The sequence below is a fragment of the Pyxicephalus adspersus genome, chromosome W (assembly GCF_032062135.1).
Source record: "Pyxicephalus adspersus chromosome W, UCB_Pads_2.0, whole genome shotgun sequence".
Lineage (NCBI taxonomy): Eukaryota > Metazoa > Chordata > Amphibia > Anura > Pyxicephalidae > Pyxicephalus > Pyxicephalus adspersus.
The window spans coordinates 12,366,441-12,381,576 of NC_092870.1; positions in this window are offsets into that span (position 1 = coordinate 12,366,441).

Genomic DNA, 15,136 nt, shown 5'->3' on the forward strand with positions numbered 1-15,136 from the left:
TTACAACTCTCTGGATGCGATCTTTAAGCCAGTTCTCTATCCATTTACAGATTGACTTTTCTAAACCTATTGATCCTAACTTGCATATTAACCATCTGTGGGGTACAGTGTCAAATGCTTTAGCAAAGTCCAAGTACACTATATCAACTGCTATTCCTATGTCTACCTGTTTACTTACTTCCTCATAAAAAGAGGGTAAATTTCTATGACTATCACTTATAATATTATTTTCTAGCAGAAACTCCTCTATGTGGTTCTTTATCAAACTCTCTAAGACCTTTCCAATTTTGGACGTTAAACTAACGGGTCCGTAGTTACCTGGCAATGACTTTGCTCCCTTTTTGAAGATAGGACCCACATTAGCCTTACGCCAATTCATCGGTACCTTGCCAGTGACTAAAAAATCTCTAAAAATTAGAAATAATGCTTTGAAATAACCAAGCTCAGCTCTTTGAGGACACGTGGATGTAATCCATCAGGTCCTGGTGCTTTGTCAACCTTAATTTTTCCCAGCTGTTTCTCATATTAATTCTGAGCCATTGTGACCCATTTAAGGCACTGACATTGCTATTATGAATTTGGACTTGAGTTTGCCATTTTCCTTTGTGTACACAGAGCTAAAAAAAGTGTTTAGTAAATCTGCCTTTTCTTTAGCTCCAGTTACCAACCCAGCGACATCCTTTAAGGGGCCTACATGCTCAGATCTGATCTTTTTGCTATTAATAAATTTTAAAAAAATGTGGAGTTTGCCTTACTTTCCTTTGCAATCTGTCTTTCATTTTGAAGTTTTGCACATTTTATCTCCGTTTTACATCTTTTGTTATATTCTTTATAGGTTTCAAATTATGAAGGTGATCCTTCATTTTTATATTTTTGGAATGCCGTTTTCTTTTTCCTTATGGCTTTTTTAACATCAGCTGTAAGCCACATAGGTTTTATTTTAGCCTCTTAAACTTATTACCCATTGGAATATATTTTTTAGTGTGCTTTTGTAGAACAGACTTGAAACATTCACATTTCTGTTCTGTGTTCTTTGAGGACAAAATTGTCTCCCAGTCCAAGTCACAGAGAGCCGCCCTTAATAATGGAAAATTTGCTCTCTTATAATGAAATGTTTTTATCTTTCCTGTTTTTGCTTCCTGATTACAGCTTATATTAAATGTAATCATATGAAAGAGAGTATACCCAGGAATATTGACAGCCTAGTCATGCGAAGAACAAAACCAGGATTCACCCATACCAACTAAGTCATAATTCTCCCCACTCATTAAAGCTTCCAACTCCCCTATTTTTAACATCTTTGTTGTATTTTACACACTGTAAGTGAAAAATATATAGGGTATTAGAGGGTAATATAGGGTATTCCAAAATATTGGCTGAATCACCCTAGACATACTATGTCTCATATAAAATACACAGGTGGTTTCTTTGGTTAGAAATGTGTTTACTTCCATTGATGGTGCAGCTCTTTATGTTGTTTAAGAATATATATCATATAAACAATATGTATACAATGGCAATGCTAGTTGAGGCCATTTTTGAACCTGTTAGGTTCCAGGAGAAATGGTAACTGCTATTTTACAAGCTCCTTGTGATTCCAGCAAGTTCATCTTCCTAACAATTTCTCTGTCTCTATGTTTAGTCTAGTAGATACACATTGTATACAGAGCCTCAGTTTCTGTACCAGTCTGTACTAAACCATTCCTTTTCCTGATGCCAAACTGCACACCAGCCATTCAACAGTCCAAAACAGTATGTTTTTCAGCTTACATGACATGTAATTCTACGTATATTAAGCATCTGAAAATGACAATTTACAAGAAAATCCTGGCCTGTATGTAGCCCTCCAGGACTGGAGTTGGACAGCTCTGCACTAGTTAATTTTACAGAACTTCATATTTGCTTATTGTAATTATCTGTATAAATAGCCTGTCAGCTATGTGGGACAACCATCACTGTGTTAAAAAGAAAAACAATGGCCTTCAGGAAGTTGGTGACCATCATCACTGGAACAGTAAGGAAAAACCTGCCCAATGTGGATAAAGACAGCCATTAACACACACACACACACTCTAGTAAAAAGTTTTGGCTCCAATATTACATTTTATTGCACTCATAGGAACACAAAAGGACATATTTCCATAGTGGATTTGAGTTTCAACAAACATTCACTGCAGGTGAATCCATCACTATAATTTAAAACTTGTGCACCATATAGATTTAATTGTTGTGAATGTTTGGTTAATGTCAGATCCACCGTTATATAAACATATCCCCAAATTTCTGATATATTCACATTCATATAGAATAAATCCACAATGCGTAAAAATCTAAATCTAAAACAACTAAATCCTTATAGAGTTGATCTCAAGTGATCTGTAAGTGATTATGTATTTGATGAAAAATATTATAATATTATTAATATATTATTGTTTTGCCACTATTAAAATATATTTTTGTTTTTCTTATCACTTTAATTGTACCTTATCATATGGCAGATTTTTACCGCTGTATATTTAAGGCAGTATTTTAAATAAAGTGAAGGAACTTGTCATACAGCCTAAATCCTATATATACAATCTAAGGAGTCGGTGCACTTCTCTTTGGATGGAGGTTTTAAAATTTCAGTCTTACTGAGACTTTAATTTATTTGTTTATTTTACACCACTTAATAATTAATAAATAACAGACCAACTGTAACAAAAATTGAACAGCTGCTCTGTGCAAAAAAAAAAAAAACTTTTTATGATAAATAAATGTGTACGTAAAAGTGTACTCACATCTGCTATAAATGACAAATGTTCCTTTTTGCTCCATAATTGAATTTATTTGTTTTAGATGCACAATTTCTCATTCATGATACAGCCTTTCTCAAATTTTGTATGCAGAGTAAAAGAAAGAAAAACACAAGAACTAACACTTGCAATTGCATTCTTCAAAAAAATAACTTGTGTGTATGTGGCCAATATTTCACAGGAAAATATCAATACCCAGAATTAGTTTTGCAACAGACACAACTTTTTTACTGGGAACAAAATCATAAAAATAAATTTCACAGGGTACCTCCATTGTCTTTTAGTTTTCAGTATTGTGATTAGACTACTTGTCATTTTTACAAACTTTCAAGAATGAAAAACACAAGGAAATTTCAAGGGGCATTCTGGTGTTATTACTATGACATATTACCATTGTCTTTCTCAACTGTTTCTTTCTCAACACTTTTACTGTACATTCCCCTTTTTAGGGCATGTTATCTGTAAATTACAAAATGTGTAGTAATATCATTCTGTAACTTTTTGAAGGAAATTTTTCCTTTTTTTAAAATTGGAATTAAGTTATGTATGTTGGGTATGTGCTGAGAATACCGTATGATCTGAAGACCTCAGTGACTACATTATTATTTTTTTAACAAAAAATCCTTGCATTTTACTTTGGGAGGTTTAATTTAAATTGTGGTTGAAGCAATAGAAAATTTAAAATATGGATTGTGCATGACTGTGTCTTGAGTGTTAAAAAAAAAGAAATATTGCAGTTTGAAATCTGGACCTGCAGTATTGTGAATAAAAGTTAGAAATACTATGGTTTGAGGTTAATTTTTGAAATAACTAAAGAACATACTTTACTCTCAATAACAATATAAATGTCTCTGAATAAGGGAGAATGTAAACAAATTTTATTAAAAAAATAAACTATTTAAACATATAAAGAAATACCACAAAAGTGGATGAATGTGAAATAAAAAATAACATATAATACATAGCAATAGTAAGGCAAGACCCTGGCAGGAGCACTAGACTCAAGCTCAACAGGGTCTATTTTCCCCGCTGATTCCGCCAAGCCCGTTCCCTTTCATGTGGTTTCGCTACATAGTAGGTAGGGACAGATTGGAATCTTGTTCATCCATTCATGTCTCCAATAGCTAGAGCTTCGACACTGTCCATATAGGTGATGGCCTCAACCTCTAATGCCGTCCTTGCTCCGTCTCAGGGCCCACCGCCTCCTCCTCATGCTGTTACTGCTGCCTGCCCAGTACCTAGCTCTAGATGCCAGTTACCAATGCTGTCCACGCTCCGTCTCAGAGCCTACCGCCTCCTCTTACTGCTGTTCCTGCTGCACGGCCCAGGCTTGATCAATTTGAGCCATCAGGATGCAGGTATACTTCCGATGAGCCAGCTGATTCGAGTGGGTGGCATCTTGAACCCTGGACAATACAATACAATCAGGAATATCTTATAGCTACCTGCTAAGAGGTTATTGGGTACCTCAGGAGCCTACTTCCTTCCGAAGAGGACTCCATAACTTAGCTTACCCAAGGAGACCCTCAGGAGGCAAAGAGCAAGCAAGAGAGAGCTACATTCTCTCAGTTCCCCTTTTTACATAGTTATTTCCCATTAGGTATCCTTAAGGCTCTTGGATTGGTTCTATCCATCTATCCATCTATCTATCTATATCAATAAACATTCTATTTATCTATCTATCTCAATAAACATCTATCTATCTATCTATCTATCTATCTATCTAATCTATCTATCTATCTATCTATCTATCTCAATAAACGTTCATTCTATCTATCTATATATCTCTCTCAATAATGCTTCATTCTATCTATCTATCTATCTATCTATCTATCTATCTATCTACCTTCATTCATTCAATCTATCTATCTATCTATCTCAATAAACATTCTATCTATCTATCTATCTATCTCAATAAACCTTCTATCTATCTATCTATCTATCTATCTATCTATCTATCTATCTATCGATATATCTCAATAAACCTTATATCTATCTATCTATTTATCTATCTATCTATCTACCTTCATTCATTCAATCTATCTATCTATCTATCTATCTCAATAAATATTCTATCTATCTATCTATCTATCTATCTAACTATCTAAACATTCATTCTATCTATCTATCTATCTATCTATCTATCTATCTATCTATATATCTCAATAAACACTTTGACAAAGCAAGCCAAGCAGCACAGAAAGGTTGTGATGCTATCAGCAAATCTCTGTCAGGAGTGGGAAATGCAGGCACGCCCTGGCCTTATATAGGCCAATGGCTGCCTGTGTGGCATGCAGTGACAGACAGCCAATCGGCTGCCTGCCACAACAAACATGAAGGGGGGCATCCCTGCTCTAATTGGAGGGCCCTAGGCATCATGGGGGAGGGCCCTAGGCATTGTGGGAGGGTCCAATTCGGGTATTCGAATTCAACAAAATTCGGTTCGGGTCCACCCGAACTCGAACGGTCATATTCGGGTCGAACATTAGGACGACCCCAATTCGAACAACAACACTAGCTCTGACTGCCCAAGTTAGGTAGAAGGTTTGCAATGCTCAAAATATTGTAATTTTGAAAGTAGTTACTACTGAATTGCTTATGAAATGATATATATTAATTGCTATTTAGCTTTTGCTTATTCACATTTTTACTCCAAAAGACCCTGTGTATTGCAACTAGAATTCAATGTTGTCCTGTGTGACAGAGTGTCCTAAAAATGGCAGGGAAAGTGCATCAATGGCTCCAGGGGATAGAAAGTGGTAATTGATGTATAGGTTTTGAGAAGAAAACCAGGTACTTTAGGGCCCTGGAGCCGGCCAGGGGAGTGAGTGGGTTCCTTGGCCCAACCCAATCCTGATTTGGGCTATATGCACCTGTACTCAGATGTCAGAGGCTGAGAAGGCAGCCAGAGGGGGTTCCAGGCTGAGAGAGAGCCAGATGATTCCAGGAAAACCAGCAGCCAAACAGTACTACAAAGCTGTGAGTGGAACAGTACTGATATAGTGTATGTGTTAGTAAGAGAGGGTACCTAAGTGAGGTAGCCAGATGCCCAGCTGGCTACTGTTTATTGTTTTGTTGTGAAGACGCGTTTCGCCCTAAACGGGCTCTCTCAGGGGATTGCCGAGATCCTACAAATTACATTAATCATAATATAGAATAGAATTTCCACAGTATTCTTACAATTTTGACAATTTCAAAATAAGCAGATTCATCTAAATAGTCTTGACTTACTTAGTATATTGACCTCATTAGAGGAAGGTGGAAGAGTACATTCAACCCAGAAAATGTCAAAATAAAAGGGGAAAATGACTCGACTGGAGATTCTACAATTTCATATGAAAAATAATCGCAAGTGTAAATAAACATGTTAATGTATTGGGATAAAGATAAAGAAAATATTTAAGAAATATAATTCTTACTTGGATGGCCTAATGATGTACATCTTAATGATGTAATAATGATTCCAGTTCTAGTAGATAGAGGTATCTAGAAATATATTAAAATATATAAAATATTAATATATTTTTATATTTTTTAAACTATTTCTAGATACCTCCATCTACTAGAACTGGATTAATTAGTAATTATTACAGTATGAATCAAGTAGAAATGAGACAGGGATTTTTTGGCAGCAAATTAAGGTGTATTTTTCAAAAAAATACAACATGAGTGATACATATTTCATTACATCAGTGTAAGAGAAAGGCAAACATGGTAGGAAGGAGAGGGGACAGGCAGCATCAGGGACGGGGAGATGGTTATGAACTTTTAATGATTAATGGGAAGAGTCTGTTAGATGGGTAGTACATCTATGTATAAAGGATGTGTTAGCAAAACGGTTATCCTATAAATTAAATGCAACTCAAAACTTCTCCATTGTTCATAATAAACGAATTAAAACAATCTATATGGATATATAATAGATATTACTAATGTCATTACCACTGTTCAGATCATTTCGTATGTAGGTATAGAAATTAATAATCCACTCATTAAAGTGATCTATGTCCATACACTCGGATCATAGATAATATGACGGTTAATATCATATTAGCTGAAAATCTTTTTACAGATGTTATCTACTATTGTTAAAATATATATTTTAAAATCAGGTTATACAGATTATGAGTTTGAAATGTAACATTATTGTTTTACTTTAAGTCATGTATTAACATATTGGCATGAATGTTAATCGTTCAGAATAATCGGTAGCTTGGGGGTTTCTTGAAACCCCTTCATTTAGTATAGGCCTTAATAATATGGATATGTACATATCATATATATAATAATAATAACTTGGATACTACGAGATAAGAAGTGACTTATGCTTCTTAAGAGAAAGAGGAGGGGAAGTTAGATAGAAGATATATTAAAGAAGAGATTAACATATCCATAATGGAGGGGGGGGGGGAGACAAGAAAAAGATTGTTGATCATACTCATCTAAGGTGAGTTACATGTCCTATAAAGGTCAGCGTGGCAAGGTGGTATAAGGAGAAATGTTGTTAAAGTAGTATGTAACAAGGGAAGGAGATCAGATTTAACTAGAAAAAAGGGTTTGAAACTCATGATGTAATTTAAGCCCGTTTTTTTGGTTGCTTGCAAGTTAAAAATTCATTTGGTCTCACATCTCATTAGTTTAATGTCAATGTCAGCCCTGCGTGGGTTGGCGGGCACATGCTGCAATGCATAAAACTTGATCACCTTCGGGTTATAGTTATGTTTTGTACCAATGTGGTAACTCAATGGTGTTGTTATCTTGCCTGAGGTTATTGAATATATGTGCTCATATATCCTTTTCCTTTTCCTATCCTTTTCCATTCGCATGTGATCAGGTATATTACAGATTCAGTTGTACAATCTATGTATGCATTGGGACAGTGGACTTTTCCATTAGGAAGTGTAAAACATAGTGCTTCATTTACCCATTCGCATTGAGAACATTTACCACATCGGAATATTCCATTGGTGCTATATGCTTCTGATTGTTTCATCATGAAATGGCTATGTGCCAAGTGATCCTTCAAAGAAGGGGATTTTCTATAAATAACTTGCAGTTTGTCAGTCACAAATTTGCACTGTTGATGTTCAGATACTAATAGATGCCAATGCTTGCTGCAGATATTTGTGAATAATTAATGATTTAGATGAAATTTGGTCACTAAGGGAATGCTTTGTAACTGAGAGGCAGGTTGTTGTATATTTTTGTCTGATAGGAGTTCTGTCCTAGACTTGTTATATGCTCTTTGAAAAGAATTCTTCAAGAGTTTCTTGGAGTAACCTCTGGCTAGAAGTCCTATTTGTAATGCTTTGGCTTCCATCTTGAATTCTTCATCGTTAAAACAATTCCTACGGAGTCTCACATATTGGCTATATGGGATACTCCTTTTCAGGGGTTGTGGGTGACTACTGGTGGCATGCAATATCGTATTCCCAGTGGTAGTTTTCCGAGAGGGTTGTAGAGATAGAGTTGTCTTCATTAATACGTAGTAAAAGGTCCAGGAATAGTAGTTCCTTCATACTATACTGTATAGTTAATTTAAGGTTGAAGGTATTGGTTTGTGGTGATGTGAAGAATTCTAAAAGAGTTTCAGGAGAGCCAGACCAAAGTATTAGTACATCGTCGATATATCTTCTCCAAAGTAAGTAAAGTAACTTTGTTATTGAGGGACTCCATGATATTTCTTTCCCACTCTCCGAGATAGATATAAGCATAGGTCGGGGCCCATTTGGTGCCCATAGCCATTCCCTGGACTTGGAGATATAAAGTATTATCAAAGGTAAAACATTTTTTTCAAGAATGAATTTGAGCAATGAAAAGATAAAGGTATTTTGTGATTGGTACTGTGGGATTTCACGTTCCATACAAATTTCAACCATTTCGATCCCTTTACTATGGGGAATGCTGCTGTATAATGCCTCAATGTCAACCAGTATTGTGTTAAGGGGTATATAAAGATTGTTAGTGAGTTTCAAGAGCTCTATCGTATCTTTGAGGTAGGATGTCAATTGAATAACTAACGGTCTCAGATAACAATCTATGAATTCACTGGCATTCATGGTCAGTGAATAAATTCCAGATACAATAGGTCTACCGCTAGGGTCAGTGGGGTTCTTGTGAATTTTTGGCAAAATATAAAACGTTGGGGTAAGCGGACATTGGATCCAAAGGTAATCTTTTGTTTTCTGATCGATAGTGCCTACAGATTGGGCTTCATATAGGAGTAGATTAAACTCTTTCCTGTAGTTGTCTACCACGGTCTTGTGAATGGGTTTTTTACCATTCTCGATTGTTGAGTATCTTCAGACAAATAGATTTATAATGTGGTGTGTTTAAAATCACCACATTGCCTCCCTTGTCCGATGGTTTGATAACTATGTCTGTGTTTTTCTTGAGTGATTGTATAGCACCAATTTGATCCGTTGTAAAGTTGGCAAAGCTTATATGAGGTGAGAGTGTTGTGATTAATATGTCCTTGGTGACCATATCTACGAATAGTTCAATCCTCGAAAACTGCGAGATCTGTGGAAAGAAAGTTGATTTGGGTCGTCTTAAGATATCCAAAGGTTCTTGTTTCTGGCTGTGTTAGATTGTTGAGTATCTTCAGACAAATAGATTTATAATGTGGTGTGTTTAAAATCACCACATTGCCTCCCTTGTCCGATGGTTTGATAACTATGTCTGTGTTTTTCTTGAGTGATTGTATAGCACCAATTTGATCCGTTGTAAAGTTGGCAAAGCTTATATGAGGTGAGAGTGTTGTGATTAAGATGTCCTTGGTGACCATATCTACGAATAGTTGGATCCTCGGAAACTGCGAGATCTGTGGAAAGAAAGTTGATTTGGGTCGTCTTAAGATATCCAAAGGTTCTTGTTTCTGGCTGTGTTTGAATTTCTCTGATATTTCTGAGATGTTGGGGTCACTTCATTTTCAGTTAGTAGTTGCATGAGGTCTTTTAATACTCTGAAGTCTTGTGAACTATATTGAAAAAAATCCTTTGGGATTTTTTTAAAGGTTGAGGTTCAGGTGTTTTATCATAAAGGCACTTCAGCGCTAGACTCCTAGCAAATAGATGGACGTCTTTAATGATTTTGAAATTGTCACTGGCATATGGAGCAGAAAAAGATAGGCCTAATTTCAACACTTCTTCTTCCGTAACCGAAAGTTTGTATGATGATAGATTGATAATGTCTAAGTCCCTGGCTCTTTCCCTTGCCTGGGAAAATATTGGTCCATTGAACCTTTCCTAGGTAATAGAGAAGCTAGTTGTGTGTGTAGGGAATCCTGAGATCTCTTTGTTGTATCTTTGAAAGGTAATATTGTCTCCGATGTTTTTCGAAGAGTTGGATCCTTTGGAATTGCTACTAAGAGAGATGTTGAGCTGTATGCGTGGATATATTTCCCATAGGGTATGTGAAACTTGTTGCCAGGGATAATTCCAATGGTGATGGACCTGTCACTGTTAAAGGGATATTAGATTCCATCGGAGGGCAGGAGAAGAGCACCTCTCCTACCAGAGTGGAGATAGCTGTGTCTGGATTGTTCTCCAAAGTTGGTGTTCTTTTGGGTTCTTGACCCAGTTCGTTATGGTCCCTTTTAGATCTTTTTTTCCCTTTAGTCATTACCTTCAGTTGGGAAAATTCCTTTGACATTGTGGCTGGGATATCAGAATGGACTGGGGCAGCCGTAGTTGGCGGGATAGAGGAAGGTTGTGACACATTGGTTTTGGGTTACATTTTGCGTGTGAATGTTGATGTTGGGGGCTCCCATTTGTATGCTCATTTATCCCGTTGAAGTTTTTTATCCTTCTTTATGAAAATGTTGGTTTTATCTTTTTCCAATTGTTTCTTAAGATCTAGGAATTTTTCTTGAAAGCCAGATGAATCAGTAATGTTTCCATTCTGAGATTGCAGAGATTGGATCTCAAGATCTATTTTCGTCATTTCTTCTTCATAATGTGCAATACGAATTCTCATTAAGGTTTCAGAGCATATATTCAATGCAGTCTCCCAAGCTTCCTTTAAAGGTTCCGGATTTTTTATCTTAGGAAATAGTTGTATTCTCAATCCAAAGGATTACATTTCTCCTCGATGTACTTCCTAAGGTACTTGGCGTGCCAATGTAACATTGATTTGCGTTCTAACAAGTGCTTGAATTTGGGTGTTGCTGCTGTAACTGAAGCGATTTTCTGCCTATACATGTGGTCTGCATACCCCTTGCTATCCCCCTCAGTGGCAATTTCATAAATAAATTGAGCATTAGCAATTGTACATAACTGCATACTGAAGGGTTAAAATAGCTAATCTAATTTGAGCCATATATGTTCCTGTAAGTAAGTTGTATTTCTTCTTCTGTCTACTCAGTTTAATTGTAACCAGATGGCGAAACTTATCAAACATGCTTTTAGATCTACAAGGAGTAAGAGGAGCGGTGCTAGAAACTAGATTTGCTGTAGATTATTTGTTACTTAAACATAATGTAGGGTGTCAGGATTTTAAAGGAATGTGTTTTAATTTATCTGACTACTCCAGATCAATCCAGTTCCATATTCAAGCGTTACATGAAATTGCCAATAATATCAAGGAGGATGTTGATTCATCCTCCTGGCAGGACTGGTTATTGAGCTGGTTGCCAGATTTGAGTTGGTTAAGAACATTATTTATCAGTATTGTAATTACAATTGCTTCCTTGATTATTTTTGTTGTTGTATTCCTTCCCTTATACAAACATTCCGCGCTATGTGTCCAAAGCCCACAGATCCTGGACAAAAATATGCTATTTACCTCTCTGTTAGAAGAAGATAAGTCATGTTCATGACTTAAGAGGGGATTGAAGGGTTAAAATAGCTAATCTAATTTGAGCCATATATGTTCCTGTAAGTAAGTTGTATTTCTTCTCCTGTCTACGCAGTTTAATTGTAACCAGATGGCGAAAATTGTAAATTCTTTGGAACGCAATGTATGCCTTGTATGTCTTACAATGTATCAAATAACACTATATATGGCCAAAACTTAAACAGCTGTATGTGAATAATGACAATCCCTCTGTATAAAAAGACCGCCTCGTCAAATAAAGATCAGAGTATATTCCTAAGACCATACTGGGTCATGGGTTATTGGGATATCTCTCCAGACGTCTGTCTCTCTGGTGCAGGAGAAGTCACGGTGCATTCGAGGAACCAAAAGTAGAAGCAGATCCTTTCACATACCATAGTCATAATGCACGAATCCTGAAAGCTGTTAATCCTCCCTGTTTTATTATTTCCTCAATTATATGATTATTATTTAATACATTCTTATTAACTTTACTGCTTCTAATGAAAAAGAACTATATTATACCATGAACTTGTGTTTACTTACCACTAATTATGATAATACCCATAGGTATCACACTTGCTAGTGAATACCACTGGAACCACTTTAATGCAACTCATTTGGGCCACTTTATTTGGGATTCAGATACTGCAGCCACCAACACAACACCCCCCACCCCCCCCCAACAACAGAAAACTTTACATTTTTGTACATATGTGTCATCCTCACAAATAAGTAAGTTGATTTTTCTCCTTTTTTTATAATGACCAATTTATATATTATAAGACTGATAAATGAAGCCTTTTGTTATGGAATACATTGGATATGGTAGGTGATTTTAAAATTGACAAACAACAAATAACAAAAGAATACTAGATCTTCTCATTTCATAACAAACTTGACATGATGTAGATTACTACATATGGATAAATATATATGTTTTGCATATCAATATAAAGTAATGAGACACATTGATTTATGCATGATGCAGGAACATGAAGCAGGTACACCTGCTTAGTCATGAGCTATTGAATCTTGATCTGACCTGTCACTCTTAACCACCTGGGTTCAGGGTAAGAAAACTTGCTACTATCGGTTACCCCGAACCAGGCGCGGGGTAGCTAAAAATATAAACAAGCGTTACAAAGCAATCCGATGGTATACAACATTGTATGACAATCGGATTACAACTGAAAAAAAATACTTACCTGTACCCACAGCTCCTCCGGAGACGTCTGTCCTCTTCTGTCTTCATCCGGCGTGTGCAGTGACGATCTCCGTGGTTTCCCAGTGAGGTCGCTGCAAGCGTCGGTGCGGGCCGGAGGCGGGGCGGGAAATTCAAATAACTTTGTATTGAACTCAATACAAAAAAGCTGTATTGAGTCCAATACAAAGAAATCTTTATATAATATATATATAATTGTGTTTTATATATATATTATATAAGCTACTGTACAGTTACATTGCATTATACACTATTTTTTTTTGATAATGTTTTATAAAAAAATTTTTTTAAAGTTTATTATTAAAATTTTTTAAATTTTGGACATATTTCAGTGAGTTATGCCTAAGAATTATAGCCTACAATCTAAAATAAATTTCCATCCAAAAAAGGTTTTTTTTTTTTAATCTTTTTTCTTTTTGCATGGAAGTATGGAAAGAATTAGAACACCCAGCGTTTGTGTACGCATCCCTCGACGGTTCCTGATGATGTCAGTGCATACGTCCATCGACGGGGGTCGTAGCAGGAAATTCAAATATTTTGTATTGGATTCAATACAAAGTCCTGTATCCAATCCAATACAAAACAATACAAAATATATTTATGTGGTTTTGTCTATAATTATGTGTCGTTAGACTCTGTTTTAAAATTTACCACACTAGGGAGGTGTTTTAGAAAAATATATTACTATACAGTATACCGAATTATTGATACAGTATACCGAATTATTGCATTTTCAGTATTTTGTATTTATTTATGCATTCTTGTTTAACCACCTGGGCGTTACACTGAGGTCTAGATTTCTGTTCCAAAAGCGTTACAGGTTTTAATGAAATTTTTTTTTTAAATTGTAGACCTGTAACTTACAGAAATATGTCCGAACAGGGTTCTAGTAGATATCATGAATATAAAAATACAGGTCTACAATTAAAAAAAAAAATTTCATGAAAAACAGTGTACCGCTTTTGGTACAGAAATCTAGACATCAGTGTAACGCCCAGGTGGTTAATATGTATGTTATTAATATGTATGATTCATTACAATAGTCATAATTATTCTTGTTTATACCTTACTGTACAGATGCTCTGACTCTCCTTGCACATCCCCTGATGAAGCCATCTGGCGAAATGCGTCGGGATTGACATTGGTGAGCTTTATGTACCTTTGTAGCAACACTTAGTCAGACGATTCTATACTTCGAAAACAAGGCATATCCCTATCAAGGGACCCCTTTACAGTCCAACTGTGATTTTACCATGTTTGCCTTTCTCTTAGACAGATGTAATGAAATATGTATCACTCATGTTGTATTTTTTTTTTTAAAAAAAACCTTAAATTCCTGCCAAAAAATCCCTGTCTCTTTTCTACTTGATTCATACTGTAATAATTACTAATTAATCCAGTTCTAGTAGATGGAGGTATCTAGAAATATATTAAAAAATATAATATATATATATATATATATTTTGATATATATCTAGATACCGCCATCTACTAGAACTGGATTAATTATTACATCATTAAGATAGCTATCCAAGTAAGAATTACCGTATTTTTCGGACCATAAGACGCACTGGACCATAAGACGCACCAGTTTTTTAGAGAAGGGAAATGAAGAAAAAAAAGATTCTGAACCCACTTCTGGGGGAAAAAAAGTGCGTCTTATGGTCCGAAAAATACGGTATATTTCCTAAATATTTTCTTTATCTTTATCCCAATACATTAACATGTTTATTTACACTTGCGATTATTTTTCATATGAAATTGTAGAATCTCCAATCAAGTCATTTCCCCCTTTTTGTGACATTTTCTGGGTTGAATGTACTCTTTCACCTTCCTCTCATGAGGTCAATATACTAAGTAAGTCAAGACTATTTAGATGAATCTGCTTATTTTAAAATTGTCAAAATTGTAAGAATACTGTGGAAATTCTATTCTATATTATGATTCATGTAATTTCTAGGGTCTCGGCAATCCCCTGAGGAAGCCTGTTTAGGGCGAAACGCGTCGGGAGAGCCCATAAGTACAGTACTGACCCACATCTTGGACTCTTTAGTGAGAGTATTTTATAAAGTCATGGTTAAACATTGCCATGACCTCTTTTAGAAATTATGTTTCTAAGAAGTATATGTTTTAGTAATTGAAATAAAAGGTTTTATGTCATGTTAGACTTATTTTCTGCCATAAAGAGACGCTATCTTTCCACTTTTTCTCTTAGAGATTTGATTAGCACAAGGATCTTACAGAGGAAGAAAGACTCTTTTGTTAACTTTAAGGGGCGATCCGGATCTAATATTTTCCATAA